Source organism: Coregonus clupeaformis, chromosome 17 (assembly GCF_020615455.1).
Source record: "Coregonus clupeaformis isolate EN_2021a chromosome 17, ASM2061545v1, whole genome shotgun sequence".
In the NCBI taxonomy this organism is placed as follows: Eukaryota; Metazoa; Chordata; class Actinopteri; order Salmoniformes; family Salmonidae; genus Coregonus; species Coregonus clupeaformis.
The window spans coordinates 7,698,212-7,720,281 of NC_059208.1; the positions used below are offsets into that span (position 1 = coordinate 7,698,212).

The following is a 22,070-nucleotide window of genomic DNA, read 5'->3' on the forward strand; positions in this document are numbered from 1 at the left end:
CAATGAGACCAGCCTGAAAATAAAAATGTATAACATTTACATTTTAGTCATTTAGCAGACGCTCTTATCCAGAGCGACTTACAGTTATAAGACATGACAATGGTCCCTTCGTTCAAGCAACACAATTAAAATATATGTTTTTAAAAACATTCTGACCAAATAGTATAAATCAAAACATGCCAAACAGTTAAGTCCCTCAGCAAATCTGAAAAGACACCCACCCTATTCCTACTTGGGAACAGGGGTGCCATTTGGGACAGCCCTGGATGGAATGTATATGCCTTTAGTTGAAGTCTCGGTTAGAGAGGATGAGAGGAGCTACCAGGGTCCAGAGGTAGAGAGCCAGGCCTATCCATCTAGAGCTAATCTTTACCCACACAGCTGGCATACTTCTCTGCATGGCCTGGTAGTCTGCGTCAGGTCTGGGGAGAGGAGAGATCAGGATCAATCACATTTTATTTACCATCTCAAAAACACAAAGTAGACCATGTGTGATGGTTTGAAATTGGGTCGTTGGAGTACCACAAGACTGTTAGCCTGCTGACCTAAAGCCCAGGCATTATCTCGGGGAGTTGACGCAAATCTCCAGGTCTCGAACAACGTGAATCACCTCAGTTATACCTGTACACATCCCTGTTCCTCTATCCCCTCAGATATAACCAAAGAAAACAGAGCTACTTACTGGTACCAGTTGGTGAGTGTCATCATGATGTAGAGGAAGGCCAGGAACAGGTTGAAGTGGAAGAAGGAGTAAGAGTAGGTGACCCCCTCTTCCTCGTTGTCCACGGCCCGTCTGGCCCCGTCCTCCCTCGTGGCCGCCGCGTGGTTGTCTGCAGCCAGACCCTGGCCCTCTACTGTCTGCATCAGCTTGTTCACCTGGGTGTTGTTGGACGAACGGATGCTACAGGGGAGGAGAAGGAAAGAGCAGGAACCCGTCAGGAAAAAGGGGACGTGATCAAATCAAATCAAATTTTATTGGCCACATGCGCCGAATACAACAGGTGCAGACATTACAGTGAAATTCTTACTTACAGCACTTAACCAACAGTGCATTTATTTTAAACAAAAAAGTAAAAATAAAACAACAACAAAAAAAGTGTTCAGAAAAAAAGAGCAGAAGGAAAATAAAATAACAGTAGGGAGGCTATATATACAGGGGGGTACCAGTGCAGAGTCAATGTGCGGGGGCACCGGCTAGTTGAGGTAGTTGAAGTAATATGTACATGTGGGCAGAGTTAAAGTGACTATGCATTAATAATTAACAGAGTAGCAGCAGCGTAAAAGGATGGGGTGGGGGGGGGGGGCAGTGCAAATAGTCCGGGTAGCCATGATTAGCTGTTCAGGAGTCTTATGGCTTGGGGGTAGAAGCTGTTGAGAAGTCTTTTGGACCTAGACTTGGCACTCCGGTACCGCTTGCCATGCGGTAGCAGAGAGAACAGTCTATGACTAGGGTGGCTGGAGTCTTTGACAATTTTGAGGGCTTTCCTCTGACACCGCCTGGTATAGAGGTCCTGGATGGCAGGAAGCTTGGCCCCAGTGATGTACTGGGCCGTACGCACTACCCTCTGGAGTGCCTTGCGGTCGGAGGCCAAGCAGTTGCCATACCAGGCGGTGATGCAACCAGTCAGGATGCTCTCGATGGTGCAGCTGTATAATTTTTTGAGGATCTGAGGACCCATGCCAAATCTTTTCAGTCTCCTGAGGGGGAATAGGCTTTGTCGTGCCCTCTTCACGACTGTCTTGGTGTGTTTGGACCATGATAGTTCGTTGGTGATGTGGACACCAAGGAACTTGAAGCTCTCAACCTGTTCCACTACAGCCCCGTCGATGAGAATGGGGGCGTGCTCAGTCCTCTTTTTTTTCCTGTAGTCCACAATCATCTCCTTTGTCTTGGTCACGTTGAGGGAGAGGTTGTTGTCCTGGCACCACACGGCCAGGTCTCTGACCTCCTCCCTAGTCTCATCGTTGTCGGTGATCAGGCCTACCACTGTTGTGTCGTCGGCAAACTTAATGATGGTGTTGGAGTCGTGCCTGGCCATGCAGTCATGGGTGAACAGGGAGTACAGGAGGGGACTGAGCACGCACCCCTGAGGGGCCCCCGTGTTGAGGATCAGTGTGGCAGATGTGTTGTTACCTACCCTTACCACTTGGGGGCGGCCCATCAGGAAGTCCAGGATCCAGTTGCAGAGGGAGGTGTTTAGTCCCAGGATCCTTAGCTTAGTGGTGAGCTTTGAGGGCACTATGGTGTTGAATGCTGAGCTGTAGTCAATGAATAGCATTCTCACGTAGGTGTTCCTCTTGTCCAGGTGGGAAAGGGCAGTGTGGAGTGCAATAGAGATTGCATCATCTGTGGATCTGTTGGGGCGGTATGCAAATTGGAGTGGGTCTAGGGTTTCTGGGATAATGGTGTTGATGTGAGCCATGACCAGCCTTTCAAAGCACTTCATGGCTACAGACGTCAGTGCTACGGGTCGGTAGTCATTTAGGCAGGTTATCTTAGAGTCCTTGGGCACGGGGACTATGGTGGTCTGCTTGAAACATGTTGGTATTACAGACTCAGTCAGGGACATGTTGAAAATGTCAGTGAAGACACTTGCCAGTTGGTCAGCACATGCTCGGAGTACACGTCCTGGTAATCCGTCTGGCCCTGTGGCCTTGTGAATGTTGACCTGCTTAAAAGTCTTACTCACATCGGCTACGGAGAGCGTGATCACATAGTCATCCGGAACAGCTGGTGCTCTCATGCATGCTTCAGTGTTGCTTTGCCTCGAAGCGAGCATAGAAGTGGTTTAGCTCGTCTGGAAGTCTTGTGTCACTGGGCAGCTCGCGGCTGTGCTTCCCTTTGTAGTCTGTAATAGTTTTCAAGCCCTGCCACATCCGACGAGCGTCAGAGCCAGTGTAGTACGATTCAATCTTAGTCCTGTATTGACTCTTTGCCTGTTTGATGGTTCGTCGGAGGGCATAGCGGGATTTCTTATAAGCGTCCGGGTTAGAGTCCCGCTCCTTGAAAGCGTCAGCTCTACCCTTTAGCTCAGTGCGGATGTTTCCTGTAATCCATGGCTTCTGGTTGGGGTATGTACGTACGGTCACTGTGGGGACGACATCATCGATGCACTTATTGATGAAGCCAGTGACTGATGTGGTGTACTCCTCAATGCTATCTGAAGAATCCCGGAACATGTTCCAGTCTGTGCTAGCAAAACAGTCCTGTAGCTTAGCATCTGTGTCATCTGACCACTGTTTTATTAACCGAGTCACTGGTGCTTCCTGCTTTAGTTTTTGCTTATAAGCAGGAATCAGGAGGATAGAGTTATGGTCAGATTTGCCAAATGGAGGGTGAGGGAGAGCTTTGTATGCGTCTCTGTGTGTGGAGTAAAGGTAGTCTAGAGTTTTTTTTCCTCTGGTTGCACATTTAACATGCTGGTAGAAATTAGGTAGAACGGATTTAAGTTTCCCTGCATTAAAGTCCCCGGCCACTAGGAGCGCTGCATCTGGATGAGCATTTTCCTGTTGATTTATGGCCTTATACAGCTCATTCAGTGCAATCTTAATGCCAGCATTGGTTTGTGGTGGTAAATAGACAGCTATGAAAAATATAGATGAAAACTCTCTTGGTAAATAGTGTGGTCTACAGCTTATCATAAGATACTCTACCTCAGGCGAGCAAAACCTTGAGACTTCCTTAGTATTTTATTTTGTGCACCAGCTGTTGTTTACAAATATACACAGACCGCCACCCCTTGTCTTACCGGAGTCAGCCGTTTTATCCTGCCGATGTAGCGTATAGCCTGCTAGCTGTATGTTATCCATGTCGTCGTTCAGCCACGACTCGGTGAAACATAATATATTACAGTTTTTAATGTCCCGTTGGTAGGATAACTGTAATCTTAGGTCATCCAATTTGTTCTCCAATGATTGAAGATTGGCTAATAGGATTGATGGGAGCGGCAGTTTACTCGCTCGCCGTCGGATCCTTACAAGGCACCCCGACCTACGTCCACGATATCTCCGTCTCTTCCTCATGCGAATGACGGGGATTTGGGCCTTGTCGTGTCTGTAGGATATCCTTCGCGCCGCCTCGTTGAAGAAAAAATCTTCGTCCAATACGAGGTGAGTAATCGCTGTCCTGATATCCAGAAGCTCTTTTTGGTTATAAGAGACGATGGCAGAAACATTATGTACAAAATAAATTACAAATAACGCGTAAAAACACACATAATAGTACAATTGGTTAGAGGGCTGTAAAACGGCAGCCATCTTCTCCGGCGCTGTTCAAAAGCCTGTGGACAGGCTCGAATAGTCTGGATTTCATTTGAAACATAGCTCTGAATCAGTGTTTCTCAAACCCAGTCCTGAGGACACACAGGCTTGCACATGTTTACTCTAGCCCAGTACTTCGATCAGGTGTCTCTGGTCTGGGCTGCTACAAAGAGTGCCCGGTCCAGTGGGTCTCCAGGATTGGAGAGAACCCTACTCTAGGTTGCAACTTCATATCTGGCGTAGAGAGTGCAGAAGAAGATGACCAGTCCTATGATGCCCTGTGTATCCCACCACTGGACCCCTTGCGCTGGGGCAGGTGTAGGGGTGGAGGTGTTGTTCACCAGACTCAGCAGGCTGGGGTTAAACTTACGGTCTATAGGGAGAGAGATAGAATATTGTCATTCTGATGAATGCCATTGAAGGACAAAATGGTATGCTTTTAAACCTAAAGAAAACGACAAATCATCAGCGTTTAATTATGAGCTAGAGTCACATCTATTTTACTTACTCTTTCTCTTGTCATTTTTGGCTGCAACTCATCTAATGTGGGATGAAGTGTTCACTGACCGAAGTTTATCTTTCGGGTAAAATATGTTTCTTCACATTTAAAGTCTTTGTTCCAGACTTCCCATCAAGCGATTTCATTTTTTTGTCAGCATGCAGCTATGCGAGTCAAGGTAACATCAGGTCATCTTTAATGAATGAACTGAACCATGACTCTTAACCAATGACTAAACAGGGTCATCAGCAGGGTCATGACGAGACTTACTGGGGTTGACATACATGGTGTAGAGGGAGATGAGGGAGGCCTGGAGCAGGCCTGAGCTTGGTTGGGCCTCCTGGGGGACAATAAAACAATTAACTGATAGACACACAAAACATCAGTCTCTAACTTCTGTTCAACTACATTCACATGAACAAATAGTTCACTGTGTCATTGTTTAACATTTTGATGATCTTGATAATTGCAAACATTGCTAATATTTCCACCCCTGAATTAACTTCAGGATGTGTATGTATTTCAAAGAGAGAGGAACAAGACTGAAACAGCCTGCAAATAAATATTGTACTCAATAAAACTGCAGGAACTTTCAACGGTGTGCAGGTATCTGTAGTGTATTAAGATTATGACTTTGTTAAATGGGTTTAAGTGGAACCTGAGAGGATGTTTATTTAGTGTCAGAGGAATGGTTTTAGTGTGACACGCCACATGGGACAGAGAAGTCTGTGTGTTGTAGACAGGGGATTGGACAGTAGAGGGAGCCACCCATATTTTGGGGAAGATTATATATACTGGGTTTAAACGAAGAAGAGGTTAGAGCGGCCATTGCGATTTGGGAAACGCTGCTCTCCGGGGGGGATCATGACACCCGTAAACTTATGCTGAAATCTTGTGATATGAATAAACCTTATGATCAAAGTTCAGTATAAGCGGACTCCTTTGTTACAGCAATAACTAGCAACATTGACTCGACACTACAAATGGCGTCATGAAAAGGGAGGGTCTGCATCTCTCCTTTGTTCCATTCATGCACCAAGCTGACTCTCGTTCCGAAGTCATGGCCAGATAAGGGTGAGTTCCTCACCACTTTGGGCATTTGTTAGTTTGGAGGCTATTTGAGTGTGCGCTGGAGAGATGTACCGTTGGGGACCGATGTGTGCTTTGTGTTGCTTTATTGCTGAGAACTAGGGGTCTGGCCTAATCATTATAAATGTATTTGCACTGGTAGACAGCGCAAAAGGGGGGAGAGAGAGCCTATAGGAGTGGCTATAGAAATATGTGTCTATAGAAATAGGCTTGAATAGGAATTCTAGAACAATCGATGGTAGTGAATAAGGCAGATATGCAAGGCAGAGATACGTATACAAATTAGGGCATTGCAATCTTGTAAAGACCTCAGGGAGGCGATCTTAGGATGGGCCGAAAATCCTTTTACGCGTTATATGTGTTTGAGGTCAGTCTGGGACTGGAGAGTGGTTATATATTCTATTGCAAGTTACTGCTCATCTTGTATCCGACTGGGTATATGTTTGGGGGAACCTCTCATAGAATATCCAGAACTCACAGCATCATATAAGGTAGGGACAAAGAAAAAGAATTTAGGCGCAATGCAGGTTACATTGCTACATGTTGCATGCCACATGTTACATACATGCTAATGCTAAATGCTAATGCTAATTGTGCTACATGCTACATGCTAACATTAGAGGGCCATTGCGATGGAATATAGCCTCTTAAATTATGTTTGTTTGTGTAAAATTTAAGTTATATGCGTTGTGAGCTCTGTTAAGTGTTATTGTTTGTCTATAAAGGGTAAAAGAGAGGAGCTATAGCAGAATGCTAACGTTCTGTTGTCTGGGGCTCCCGTCCACGCTGAAATCGTGGTAATGAATGTACTACGCATGCGTGTGATTTTACGATACTAGAGTTACGTAGGGAGAATATGCCTCTGCTACACGGTGCAAGGGGGGGAGACACAGACACAGACGAACGTAGAGATTTGAACACGAATGGAATGTTCTAGTTGTTACATCGGCTGTTGTTTGAAGATGAAACTATTTTTTGAGATCTATTGAATTGATAAATTAGATATATGTTGACGGATTAAAATAAATAAAATAAAATGACGGATTAAAATAAATAAATAAATGTTATTGAGCTATCTATAATTATTCCTGAGTTAATTCTTAGAGCGAATGTGAACGGAGGAATATTGAATGGTTGAAGTGACTCAGTGACTGCATAAACTGCTAAATTCTTGTATGTTTCTCTGTTCTTTTGTCATATGAGAGGCGATGGGACGAGAGGAGAGAGAGAGAAAGAGAGGAGGTGCTGACGTGTACATCACGTGACAAGGGGTGACGCGACAGAGGATCGAGTCAAAAGGTTTTAGTGCTGTTCTGTTTACAAAATCTTCCCCTACAGGATATTTCATGTTATGACAATTTCGCAAAGACTTGGCAAAAGACTGATTGAATAAAAATTGCATTTTGGAGTTTCTGTGAATGAGTGGGTTTGATTAGAGTTCTGTTGGAAATCGAGTACTAACATTATTCTGTAAAATTAAGATAATTGGATGCTTATTAAGCAATGGGATTTATGAGTACTGTAGTGTTGCTGGATTATAGATATTATACATACCACCTTCAATCAGGAGAGGTAAGATAGCCACTAATTGATAAATTAGTAAAATAGGAAATAGAAATAAAAAAAATATTTTTGATTATTCATAAATTTATTGAGTAATTGTTTAATTTTTTATTGATTAATTTTTATTATTTAGGGGAAAATGATATATATATATATTTTTTTTATATTAATAATTAAAGGGAGGAAGCCATAGGCTATATAGTCTAAATAAAATAATTCACATTAAAGGAATATAAAAGAGTTGTTACAATGGGGAAAAAGGATATCAGGACTATGAAGGTAATTACACCTGTTGATATAGTTGAAAATAGTAAACATTGCAATACCATTAACTAAAGGTTGTCTGGAAAAGGGAACAAAAGTTGGCCTGACATTGAACAACCATAGCTAGTAGAGGGAATCTTAACCCTGACGTCATCAACATGATGAAAGTGATTGAATAATAGAGAGAGGAGAAGCAGAAACGACCATAAAGATAAAAGAAAACTCCAAAAGGAAGAAAATGAGATGTCTGGAAGAGAAGAGTGAGGTTAAGGAAGATGGAACTTGAAGATGATGATGCTGATGATGATGATCAGAGTGATTGAGAAGAGATCATGGGTGGATATGACTCTGTGATCAGAAGGAAGTTGGCAAGAGAGGAAAGAAGAAGGATACTAGAGATTTGATCTCTGATGGAAGTTGAAGGAAGAAGGATACAAGAGATTCGATTTCTGATGAAAGCAAAGATGAAGACAGCGATGAAGATTTGGAGATTAAAGGTGCTTCATATTCAAGAGGATTTTATCCAACAATGATTAGCAAAGAAGAAATAGAAAGAGATATAGACCGATGCGTATCATGCCTGGATAAAGCGAATGATTTAGAAGAAGTAACACAACTGGAGGAACAACTCAAGAAGCTGAAGAAAAGTAAGAAGATGATGGAAGATGATATTTCGAGGACAGAATTTAGAATATAACCTTTTGAAGAATACTGATATGTCAACAATAAGAAAGAGCAGGACCAAGAAACTCTACTCAATCAAATACAACTGGGGAAGGAGAAGAAGAAGAAGAAGAAGAAACAAGCTTTGGTTATGAAGAATCAGTGTGCACCAAATCAACAATCACTGCCATAGCTTCAACTGAACAAGGTCAAATGCAATTGTATCAGCCACCAATGGCGGTACCAGTTGTTCCATATCCACAGCCAGTTTCTGGACAGACACAGAATTGGAGAGGAAGAGGACGAGAAGGCTTAGAAGGAGGAGGAAGGTTTCAGCTACACTTCCAGCAACTTTCAGAAGAGTGTTATAATTGTGGACAGGTTGGTTACTTTACCTGTGAGTGCAATGCGCCAGGAGGAAACAACAGAGGGAATTTCTGAGGAAGATAAAGGAGCAAGTGAAGATCACCTGTTCTCCAGGTGAACCCTTAAAGGAGCAAGGATTCTAGAGTGCCTAGAAGATCCGAAGGGGGGTGTCAGCTGATAGCACCGATTTAGGGAGAAGAAGAAAATATCCAACAATTGAAGTGAAAATAAAAAGGACTAGAAGAAGGAATAGAGGAAAAGCTTTTATCTGTGTTGAGCCTAAAGAGGTTAAACATCTCACTATGTAAAATTAACTAATTAGGATAGGGATTTGAGGGAGTAAACCAGCTGATTACTCTTAAGGAACCAATTGAGCTCTGCTATAAAAACATCAAAGAGAAATTAAAATACACATACTGGTATTAGAACATATACCTATTGCATTGTTGGGAAGAGATGCATGGTGTAAATTGAACTGTACAATAAGATGTACACTAGACGGCTGTCTGGTAGAAGATTTTTAAAAAGTAGGGTTTTTGGGAATCATATTTGCTTGAAAAGATAATATCATAGGAAGGATGACAATCTATTAGACTGCCTATTAGACAATCTGTCTGAAAAATAAAGTTAAAAGGGGTGACTGTTATTCTTGGTTACATTCCTACACCAAGAGGGGAAAGAGATTTCAAACTAGGCTAAAAGATGTTCGATCGTTTGCCAAGTCTGTGTGTAAAGAAGTCAGAAGCAGGTGGGGACTTCCCAATCACATATTCTAAAAATTGGTGGTAAAAGGATTTTGTGAATAAATCAGTGGAAAAGGTTTTAAAAGTTAGGAGAAAAGTTAGATAAAAAAAAAAGTTAGGAAAACTAGGGTTGAAGGAACTCTAGGGCAGTAAGCTAAGTTTCAATGTTAGTTAGTAGGAAGAGAGAGAGAACTAGTGGTGATAGATGGAAATACAAGTAAAAAGTTAAAAGTTTTAGGGAGAATGGATGAAGTAACAACAATGACATCAACACTTCAGCATATTGAAACAATAGTGAGAAGCAATTTAACTCTTTCAACATTGACAGTTATTAAAGCTATAAATATATCACATTTGATTACAAGGGAGCCAATAGCTGTAGCACCAATTTTAGAGGAAAAGACTGTTATTAGGGTTAGGATGAGTGATAAAGCTAATTTTCTTGTAGATGTGAGAGGAGGAATGTGTAGAGGTGAGATTCCTCTCATGTGGAGAGAAGTTTTGAATGATAATGTGACTAGGGGGAATTTTAGAGTTATTTAGGGGTTTGTGGTGAGAGAGTATATATTCTTACCTATGGATGGAAAGGATATTGTTAGAAGTTGAAGCTTCCATATGAGGTTTTAAAATTAAAAGAGGGGAAGCACAGGAAAGAGATAAATCTGATTCTGAAAGAGAGAAGTTTCATAGTCTGGGAAGCCTATCATTGGAGGATAAGTCTAAGAGAGAAGTGGGGATTTTTCCATGGTATGGTGTAAAATTTGGGAAGATCATATTGATAATATTACCTATACTTTGATTCCAGATAGTTCAGATAATATCACTAGTGTTATAGATGCATTGAAAAATATTAGGGATGCATTTGGTAGATCTGAAGGAGCTGGATGGTCAGTGAAGTCTTGGTTGCAAGATCAGTTAGGCCCAGTGGGAGCAGTGATGGTTCAGATTTTAGTAGCAGATCTGATAGCACTGTGTGTGATGTTTTTCTTTTGTAATTTGTTACTGACCTTTGAGAAAGCTATGATATTGAGATAGGTTGGAGTAGTGATGCCTGGAGACAACACTCAGATGCCGTTGTTGACTGTTCCTGATCTGGATGAAGAGGGACAAGTGGGACTGGATGGAGTATTGATGGATAAATATCCTTTTTGATTATTTGATCATTTTTCAAATGTTTTTCAATATTAGTGTGATTTTAGTATGATGTTATGAATCAAAGGGGGGAAATAGGATAATGTGATTCATATATCATTTTATATCATTTTTTATATTCTTAGTTGATATTGATGTTTTAATTTGAAAGTGTTGTTTTGCAAAAGATACTGTTTGGTCTTTTCTTTTCTTCCAGAAGCATTTGGGGGAATATGTAGAGATTGAAATACTCAAACAAGGACAATATGAAGGGACAATATGAAAGGAGAATGACTGGAGGAGATGGAACAAGGAAGGTGTGGAAAGGTTCCGATTCCATCATCAACGATGCATTGGAAGTCGACACTGCTGGGGAGATGAAGTGTAGTGGACTACATTCCAGTGTCTGCAATGAAATATAGACATATTTGCATGTGTAATACATAATTTGTGTCATATTCTTAGGTATTACTTTTTGTAGAATGATATTTGATGTTATTGAATGCATGTGGGGATCTTAGATGTTTTTGTTTATTTTGTGAATGCTTAGGGACATGGAGTCTAGGCAGGGATAGAGATCCACTGTAGGGTCCGATGGGTCGACCAGCCTTAGTGTGGACATTTTTTGGATAGTATTTTGTTTGCTGGGGATTTCATGTGTATTTAATGGCATCATAGTTTCAAATGCATTGATAAAGATTTATGAATTGATCTGGAGTACCTAGGTGGTTGCCTGGGGCAGAGGGGCCGTGAGAGAATTTTACTGTCTTGATTGATATTTGGAAAGAAGGCTGCCAGACAGTTTTTCGCTCTTACACTCCATAAAGATTTGTTCATATTTCATAGTAATGTATTCACACTCCATAAAGAGTTGTTCATATTTCATAGTAATGTATTCACACTTCATAAAGATTTGTTCATATTTCATAGAAAGGTATTTACACTCCAGACAGAAGTGTTTTTGGTTTATGGTTAAAGATACTCAATAAGATAAATGGTTACTTGTCATAATCCTATTCTGTTTGTTTTCGAGACTTTTAGTTAGTCTCGAAGGGGGGAATGTAGTGTATTAAGATTATGACTTTGTTAATGGGTTTAAGTGGAACCTGAGAGGATGTTTATTTAGTGTCAGAGGAATGGTTTTAGTGTGACACGCCACATGGGACAGAGAAGTCTGTGTGTTGTAGACAGGGGATTGGACAGTAGAGGGAGCCACCCATATTTTGGGGAAGATTATATATACTGGGTTTAAACGAAGAAGAGGTTAGAGCGGCCATTGCGATTTGGGAAACGCTGCTCTCCGGGGGGGATCATGACACCCGTAAATTTATGCTGAAATCTTGTGATATGAATAAACCTTATGATCAAATTTCAGTATAAGCGGACTCCTTTGTTACAGCAATAACTAGCAACATTGACTCGACACTACATATCAATCTCTTTTTTGCGAGACTGAAACATCACCTGAACTTTGGGCAGGATGGCAATGATGGAGATGATGAAGTTGAGGCTGATGAAGACCTTGTGTTCAGTGCAGTCGTCTCCCGTGGTGTAATAGACACAGAACAACACCACAGCAGAGAAGGGCATAGTGCAGCACCGTGAACGACAGGAGAGCTGTGGGAGGGGAAACATAAGAATACATCCCATTATGGATGTTATGAAATGTTTTCCATTGTCACTAGGGGAAAACCAGGATAAGCGTCAATTCCATTTCAATTCATGAATTATACTGACATTCCTATTTTCTTCAGGGAATTTCAGATTACTTCCTGAACTGACTGAATAAAAATGGAATTGACCCAAACCTGGAGAAAACATTCAGAAAATGTGAATTTAAATGAGTTAGACTACACCGTTTTAAATCAGTAGACCGTATTAACGATCAGTACCTGAGAACCAGCACTTGCTATTTCCCTCCACAGCATTCTCCAGCCAGGACTGGTTCCAGGTGTGAGCAAAGTCCACAAGCAGGATCAGCTGGATGATGATGAAGATGAACGAACCCACCACACCAATGTAGAACCACACTGGAACACACACACACACACAGTGTTTGTTAAAAGACAACATGTGGAAGGTCTGTTTAATTGACCATAATTGACTACACGTTCTTGGCAGTGGCGATGCGTCACGTGGGCCGGGCCCACCAATATCAAAGAGATTTGCATGCAATTCTGTTATTTCATGTCACAACAATATATCATATCAGTTAGCAAAAATGTAATTGTATTAAAAAAATTGCTTGATCTAATCAAGCATACGTGGGCGCTTTCCAATTGTATTGTTGTTTTGGTAAATTTCCATTGAGTAAGGCAGCTCGGGTTCTTTCTGTGGTGGAGGGGCAGACAGAAAGTACAGAGCGCAGAATTCGTTGATCTTCTCTGGTTGCACATGATTGGCTGAGGGTGCGGTCACTCATGGGGACACTACGTCATCACAGCACCTGCTGAGAGAGCTAGCCAGCAAAAGCCCCTAATCGGTGCTCCATTGATTTACAGTAGCAGTGCATGCCCAAGAAGGCTCATTGTCATTGGCCACAGATAAATCAACGTCTTACGCCCGGTAACTTTGATTGGACTGATGTGTCAACTTCATAGATAGCTAGTTGTTTACCACGTCTTCAAGCTAGGTAGCTTAGCTAGCTGAAACATGTCGACTAGCTTTGCTATCACCTAGTGAATGATTTTCAAACGTAGCATTATGAAAGAAATGTAGAGATAAAACGTCTCGGTGCTCATTAGCCACCTAAACTTTAAAGTAAAGCAAGCTGGAAAAGAAGATTCAAGTGGAGTGGTTGGTGGTGGATCATGAAGCAGTGGCTAACATTGGTTTTGAGGTAGGCTAGCTATAATACCCTGTAAGCTACATGTCTTATTGTTGCTATTTCATGGCAGACTAATACCCATGGAACCACATGTACAAGAAGGGTAAGTTATAAATACGTTTGATGGAACTGTAACGGTGCAATAGATGAAGCAAGGGAATAGCGTTATAAACGTTGCATATTGTTAACCGGGCCCATTTGTAACAGGCAGGCAGAGTTGCGATATTGCAGACCGATTACTAGCTAGTTTACTCTATAAAAGTATGCTTGACTACTGTGGTCTTCCGTGCAATATGAGCTAAAGATATGGGAAGTAGCCATAAACTGATAATAACCCAAATGTTATAACGTTTGTGTGTGGCTCAAAACTCCTTTCTGGGATTGATTATTAGTGCATTCAATGTGTAGCCAGTGTAGTGTACTGATTTCAATGCATTTGAGCTTTGTTGATTGAGTTCCCCCACCAATATTTTAATGTTAAAATTGCCACTGGTTATTAGTGTTTAGAGGAAAATATTTAACATCATAGCAGGGACGGCCTGTTCAATAGGGCGATATGGGCGACGCACTGCCAAACGGGAAAAGGAAGGGATTTTTTTTCTAATCAATTATATCACGGCAACAGTAGTTATCAGTGTTCTAATCTGATCTGACTGCCACTAAATGTCAAATCAGGCTAAAGTCGTGCTTCAAATGGCCCCGCCCGTTTTTGGGGCGATTTCAGTCAGGTTGAAAATCGCCCAGAAGTCTCTCATAGCCTGTCATGTAAAATCTATTTTTTTCAAATTTCAAAGCTTTCAATACAATCTCTATGGGTGTCTGTGGGCTTGCACTTACGCGCTTTCGTCATACGTGACGTAACCATGAACGTAACTAAGAAAATAGCGGCTAGCAGCGTCTCTGTTGCGACCTGCAGTGTGGCGTTATCTTATGTTTTTAATTTGTACACTTAGTGGAGTTATTTTATGTTTTTAATTTGTAGACTTAGTTTACAAACATTCTGCCAACCATGGATTTCCAGTGGTGGGTTTCGGACTGATCTTGTTGATCGTGTACATACCCGCTACGAACGGACTAAATAATGAAAACGCTGCTGGCAGCGGAATCCAATACAGCTGGGAGACTTGGCTGGATGACAGAGTCCCGGACAGAGAAGTGGAGCCGGCCGGCTTCACCCTGGTCAGAGCGGACCGCGATCCTGGTAAGAGAGCGACTCTGTACCCCCGACATTGAACTGCTTTCTGTGTCACTGCGACCTTACTATCTGCCCCGTGAGTTCCCCCAATTGTTTGTTACCGTTGTGTACTGTTGATAATCACAAGTTTACTGGAGAACTGAGACCAAGTAGAGACTTTGGACAGGGGTGGATATGGTATAATAAAGGCAGTTTATTCAGAGGTAAAGATATCTGGAATCGCGTGCACGGACTCGTTCGATCAAACTCTTAGGGAGCTATCTGAAGAGAGCCCCGAAAACATTGTGTGCAGACATTTTATACAATAAATGATGTAGGTTGAATCTAGTAGTTCTGATCTTCTGATTGGTCCTGATGAGTTGGGCGAGGTCCCCTCCACTGTTGCATTGGCTCTGAGTCGGGTTCTCTGTCTTCAAATGTTCAGCCTAAAGAGAGGGGATTTTTGTGTGTGTGTGTGTGTGTGTTTAACAGTGATGATGTGTGTGTGTGTGTGTGTTATCAGTGATGATGTGTGTGTGTGTGTGTGTGTGTGTGTGTCCTCAGAGCAAGAACTCGTGAGTTGGAAGAACTGAGAGACCTATGGCGTGGGTGTTGTCCTTGGCCACCTGCTGACAAGGCTGACAAGATAGGACTCTTTTGTCCATTGTTATAGGATAGGAACAGCATTGATTGAAAACAAACGCCCAACACAAAATGGGTCATGCACAAGATTTTAGTCAGACCAAGCTATAACATTATATATTTACTACGACAGTACATTCAACCAAAAGCTAATATAACAAAGGCATCAGAGATTATTTATAATCTGTCACAGAAACTGGAATCCATCTCCCCAGATCAGTCAATAAATGCTTCTGGTATTGACTTATATGCTGCCCCTGTCTTCATGTTGTTGCTGGACATATCTTTTTTAAAATGTGTGTAGGTCACCTAAATCATCAGAAAAATTGCCCCTCCTGAGAATTTTTTCAGGAGCCGCCACTGCATCATAGTAATGGTGTATACCTGTGTTGAATGTCCCATCTGGAATGAAGAAGGCTCCTACAGTAATCCCCACCAGTACGAGGAACTTGACGAACCAGAATCTGAGAGGACAAAGCCACAGGCATTCATTCAATACATCGCGTCATACAAAAACAGGTCCTGTATGTGTACCATAAATTAAAAAAAACAGGTCATATTTTTGGGCCAGGATCCTTTAAAAACCTTTTGTATGTAAACTGTTGTGTGCTATAGCTTGGAAAATAAATACTTGTGACTAGCTTTCTCTGCCCTTAACCTGGTTCTGAACACCTCAACAACAAAGGTCATGTGATTTGGAAAGAAGAATGCCCCTCTCCCAACCGGTGTGATTACTACCGCTGAGGGTTTAGAGCTTGAGGTAGTCACCTCATACAAGTACTTGGGAGTATGGCTAGACGGTACACTGTCCTTCTCTCAGCACATATCAAAGCTGCAGGCTAAGGTTACATTTAGACTTGGTTTCCTCTATCGTAAATCGCTCCTCTTTCACCCCAGCTGCCAAACTAACCCTGATTCAGATGACCATCCTACCCATGCTAGGCTACTCATCAAGCAACCAAGACTAGGGTTGTGTGGAGTTACCTTCTTGAGCTGAGTCTCCATGCCAGGTAGGATCATGATGACAGAGACCAGGGTCCCCAGCAGCAGCAGGAAGGAGAAGGCCAGCCTGGACACAGGAGAGTTGTAGTTGTAGGAGCCGAGCCACACAGACACGATGCCTGGAGGGAGGCAGAGAGAGGAGGGAGGTGAGGGGAGGGAGAGAGGGGGGAGCGAGAGGGAGAGAGAGAGAGAGGACAAGAACTAGGACCGCAGACGAGTCATTTTTGGTGTGCCAGAGGGAGAAGACATGAGGGGGTAGATGAGATGAGGCAAACGCATGCATGGTGTGTGTGCAACAAAAGTACTGCGTGCTACCGCCTGTTGTCACTGCAACCGTTGCAACTCTTGTGTGTTCCATCCAAACAAATCCAGACAACTGATAGTTCTACTGAAGGTAATCAGGCCAGTTCCAATGACAAGGGCTGCCACTCATACAGTTACAGTACAGCAACGAACAACATCATCATCATCATCACAGCCCCCTGCCTGATGTGTCTTTTCTCAATCTATATCTTTACATGATTCCTTGTCTTCCCTCCTTCTCAAAATGCATTGGTGGAGATCCAAGGTCCCTTTCCAATGTGTTTTGAGAAGAACCGAGGAGAGGATGGGAGGAATCAAGACAGATGAATTGAGGAAGAGACCCAGTGTTGTGTAGGTGTTGTATGTGGTCACAGAAGGGTCATGCTCCACAGGAGGCATCTCTCGCTGCTCTCTGATGAGTCAGGCAGACTGTGAAGTCGAGACGATCTGTGAACTACTGAGGCATAGGCTGGATCAGCCCAGAGACATGTGAAGCATAGTTTAGTCGAGCATAGGGAAGCCTATGATGCAGTAGCTGGGAAGGATCAGCCATCTTTCATTAAAGGATTGCAAGCAATAATAATATAATAATATGCCATTTAGCAGACGCTTTTATCCAAAGCAACTTAGTCATGCGTACATAAATTTTTACGTATGGGTGGTCCAGGGGATCGAACCCACTACCCTGGCATTACAAGCGCCATGCTCTACCAATTGAGCTACAGAGGAGCTATGCAAGCTGTATGCACCAGGGTAGAAGGCCATGCAACATGCAGTCGAGCAGCAGTCGCAAGCCTTGCCTTGGAAGGTTTAACCATTACATTGTAGGTAAATCAGACAGACAGACAGACAGACAGGGCTTTTTGCTGACCTGAGAATGTGGGACAAACTCTTCAATAGAAAGGGTCAGTAGATTATCACTCTGTGCATAGTCATTTGCAGTATGTGTCCAAAATTTGAAGAAATTCACCTTATGGCTCGAGTAGGCCTAGAAAACGTTTTCAGTGACTATCAAATCATATTTCTTTAGCATGATTACTAAACTTGCCTGCAACATGGCATGAAATATGAAAGAGAATAATTTTAGTCATGCAGCTAATTTGGTGTGAAGAATATGACGCACTGAAACTGGAAATTAATCAATATGAAACTGTTGACTTTTCCTGCAAACAAGTGTCTGTTTTCCAAACATAAGTATTTACGATCAACATAAAACACATTAGAATATACTTACAGGAAAAACAGATATGAATTACATTGCCTACAGTATCCCCCAAACAGTATCTTGAACGTTGTCTCTATGTTAGGCAGGTTAGTTTATAGCCAAACACCTCAGAGACTTAAGGGCGATTCCAGACCAGGATGGCCTGAAAATATTTTTGGTATCTCAGATTGTTCTGGCAATTCTCTCATAGAAACTTCATGGGAGGAAGGATATTTGATATGCTTTTTCCATTTGTTGTAACACAAACCATGATGAAAGTGGCCATCCTGTGGTACAGAATGTACCACTCCCGTCGTACATTCATAATGATCCATGAATGTACCATGGGAGGTTCGTGGCACCTTAATTAGGACGAACAGGCTCATTCTAATGACTGGAGCGGAATCCGTGGAATGGTAACAAATACATCAAACACATGGTTTCCAGGCATTTTTTGCAATTCCATTTGCTTCGTTCCGGCCATTATTATGAGCCGTTCTCACCTCAGCAGCATCCTGTGGAATGTACATAATACAGACAACACCTTGGTATCATTATACTCCTAATAGTATGCTCTAAAATATGGAGTATTGCTACATTCTGAAATACAATTTTACACACAAATGTATTCAACATTAAATCACCCTGGGGATGACATTATCTGGAACTGGTGAGAACATCAATTTGTTTGAGTAGACCATATAATCTGAGGGTTCCATAGAGAGAATGAGAGGGGTTTTGAATCCTGAGAGACATTTTGTTATTTTCCGTGACCTAAGAACAAGGGTGTATTCATTAGTTGAGAGTTCAATTGTATTTAAGGAGGGAAAAAATATTCTGATACCCTGCCACACTGAATGTTTGATGAAAGCAATGCCAATGTGGGTGAAGGCTTTTGTTCCAGTAAGCAGTAACACACCTGATACCAATCAAGTCTTAAATGAAGAATATGGTTGATAGAATCCGATGTGTTGCTGATTGGTATTCATCTGCCTACACTGTCCCTAGGGTTCAGGGCCCGTATTCACAAAGCTTCTCAGATTGAAGTGACTCACATCCAATTTTTTTGCATATCCGATTCAATTATTTTTCCTGCAGTTTGAACAGCCAAAAAGCACATGGAATCAGATATTTCAAGCCACATTTCAAACCACCTTTGTAGGTGCGACTTGACTGAACGATCAAATCTGACTTATTTGCCCTCTTTAGACTGCTATTTGACTTCCTGACGGGCCGCCCCAAGGTGGTAAGGGTAGGCAACAACATATCTGACACACTGATCCTCAACACTGGGGACCCTCAGGGGTGAGTGCTTAGTGCGTGGCCAAGCACGACTCCAACACCATCATTACGTTTGCTGACGACACAACAGTGGTAGGCCTGATCACCGACAACGATGAGATAGCCTATAGGGAGGAGGTCAGAGACCTGGTAATGTAGTGCCAGGACAACAACCTCTGCCTCAATGTGAGCAATACAAAGGATCTGATCGTGAACTACAGGAAAAGGAGGGCTGAACAGGCTCCCATTAACATCAACGGGGCTGTAGTGGAGCGGGTCGAGAGTTTCAAGTTCCTTGGTGTCCACATCGTCCAAACACACCAAGACAGTCGTGAAGAGGGCACGACAACACCTTTTCCCCCTTAGGAGACTGAAAAGATTTGGCATGGGTCTCCAGATCTTCAAAAAGTTTTACAGCTGCATTATCGAGAGCATCCTGACCGGTTGCATCACCGCCTGGTATGGCAACTGCTCGGCATCCGACCGTAAGGCGCTACAGAGGGAAGTGCGTACGGCCCAGTACAACACTGGGGCCAAGCTTCCTGCCATCCAGGACCTATATACTATGCGGTGTCAGAGGAAGGCACAAAAAATTGTCAAAGACTCCAGTCACCCAAGTCATACTGTTCTCTCTGCTACCGCCTTGCATGCTGTACCAGAGCGCCAAGTCTAGGTCCAAAAGGCTCCTTAACAGCTTCTACCCCCAAGCCATGAGACTGCTGAACAATTAATAAAATGGCCAACCGGACTATTTACACAGGTAGACATTTACACTGTTGGTTAAGGACTTGTAAGTAAGCATTTCACGGTAAGGTCTACACCTGTTGTATTCGGCGCCTGTGACAAATAAAATGTGATTTGATTTGATCTTGTTGCTTGCTAGCTACTCTGTTGACAGTTTGACAAGAACATATGGTAGCTAACTAGCTTGTTAATTGTTTACAAACAAATTAGTGAATGTGCTAGAAAGCTAAACAGCTATCTACACTGAACAAAAATAAACACACCAAAACAAATGTAAAGTGTTGGTCCCATGAGCTGAAATAAAAGATCCCAGAAATGTTCCATACAAACGAAAAGCTTATTTCTCTCAAATTTTGTGCACAAATGTGTTTACATCCCTGTTAGTGAGCATTTCTCCTTTGCCAACATAATCCATCCACCTGACAGGTGTGGCATATCAAGAAGCTGATTAAACAGCATATCATTACACAGATGCACATTGTAGTGGGGAAAATAAAAGGCCACTCTAAAATGTGCAGTTGTCACACAATGCAATGCCACAGATGTCTCAAGTTTTGGCATGCTGAATGCAGGAATGTCCACCAGAGCTGTTGCCAGAGAATTGAATGTCATTTCTCTACCATAAGCCGCCTCCAACATCATTTTAGAGATTTTGGCAGTACATCCAACCAGCCTCACAACCTCAGACCACGTGTATGGCATCGTGAGGGCGAGTTGTTTGCTGAAGTCAGCGTTGTGAACATTGTGCCCCATGGTGGCGGTGGGGTTATGGTATGGGCAGGCATAAGCTACGGACAACGAACACAATTGCATTTTATCGATGGCAATTTGAATGCACAGAGATACCGTGATGAAATCCTGAGGCCCATTGTTGTTCCATTCATCTGCCGCCATCACCTCATGTTTCAGCATGATAATGCACAGCCCCATGTCGCAAGGATCTGTACACAAATACTGGAAGGTGAAAATGTCCCAGTTCTTCCATGGCCTGCATACTCACCAGACATGTCACCCATTGAGCAAGTTTGGGATGCTCTGGATCGATGTGTCTGACAGTGTGTTCCAGTTCCCACCAACATCGCACAGCCATTGAAGAGGAGTGGGACAACATTCCAGACTACAATCAACAGCCTGATCAACTATATGCGAAGATGTCGCACTGCATGAGGCAAATGGTGGACACACCAGATATTGACTGGTTTTCTGATCCACTCCCCTACTTTTTTTATCTGTGACCAACAGATGCATATCTGTATTCCCAGTCATGTGAAATCCATAGATTAGGGCCTAATTTATTGATTTCCTTATATTAACTGTAAATCATAAAAACTTTTGAAATTGTTGCATTTATATTTTTGTTCAGTATACCTAGCTAGTTGACTGCTGTGGAGAACCAAAAATGACTTGTTTTAAAAGTTGTTTCATCTTATCCTTTGAGGCTTTAAACGTGTACTTAACACTGATTTTCAACATTCAAAGCAACTCGGAAACATCCATGGCTGGCTTTGTCATTTTAGCTTTCTACATAACTGAGTGATATGAAGCACCAGCAACACCAATCAGCCCACACTACTGCGCATACACGCGTCGTTACTACGACAACTAGCGTAGCCATGTCAGCAAATGACTGCTGTCCAGACACACAAATCCGATTGTCACTTGCTGTTTGGACAGTCAGTATTCCAAAACTGATTTGGAAAAACATGCGCATTAAGGCCTGCAATGTGAACAAGGCTTAAGTGTACTGATCTAAAAAGGCAAAACCGATCCTAGATCAGCAGTTCCATACGCAGATGCTTTGTGAATATGGGCCCAGAACCCTAGGGAAGTTGGCTGCATTCAGACAGGCAGCCCAATTCTGATCTTATTCCACTTATTGGTATTTTGACCAATCTGATCAGCGATTGGTCAAGACCAATTAGTGTAAAAAGATCAGAATTGGCCTGCCTGTATAAATGCAGCCATAGAAGTTTGTGTCAATTGGCTAATAAAAATATGAGCTGGCGCACACCCAGAGAACATCACTTAGTGTAGAGTTGCTGACCAACTGAGAATAAACTAAGCTATAAACACAAATAAAGAGTCACACACTCTGTATAAACTCCCAGTAATTTTTTGGGTAAAAAAAAACCCTAGTGCATTTGACAGTAGCAAAGGTAGAGTTCCTGCCCGACTAGATGCATTGACATTGCAATGGTTGTGTGGAACATATTTGACTGTCCAGTTGGGCATCAGATTGCTATATATGGTTAGCTGATTTGTTGAATACGTATCCAGGCATTGTAAGATCTGGCATGTGTCTGCAATGTAGTCAG

At 42.4% G+C, this 22,070-nt stretch overlaps 1 pseudogene; it reads right to left on the reverse strand.

The window, feature by feature from the left end:
* Positions 1-283: 283 nt before the first annotated feature.
* LOC121585781 lies at positions 284-16,925 on the reverse strand (annotated as a pseudogene).
* Positions 16,926-22,070: the final 5,145 nt, after the last annotated feature.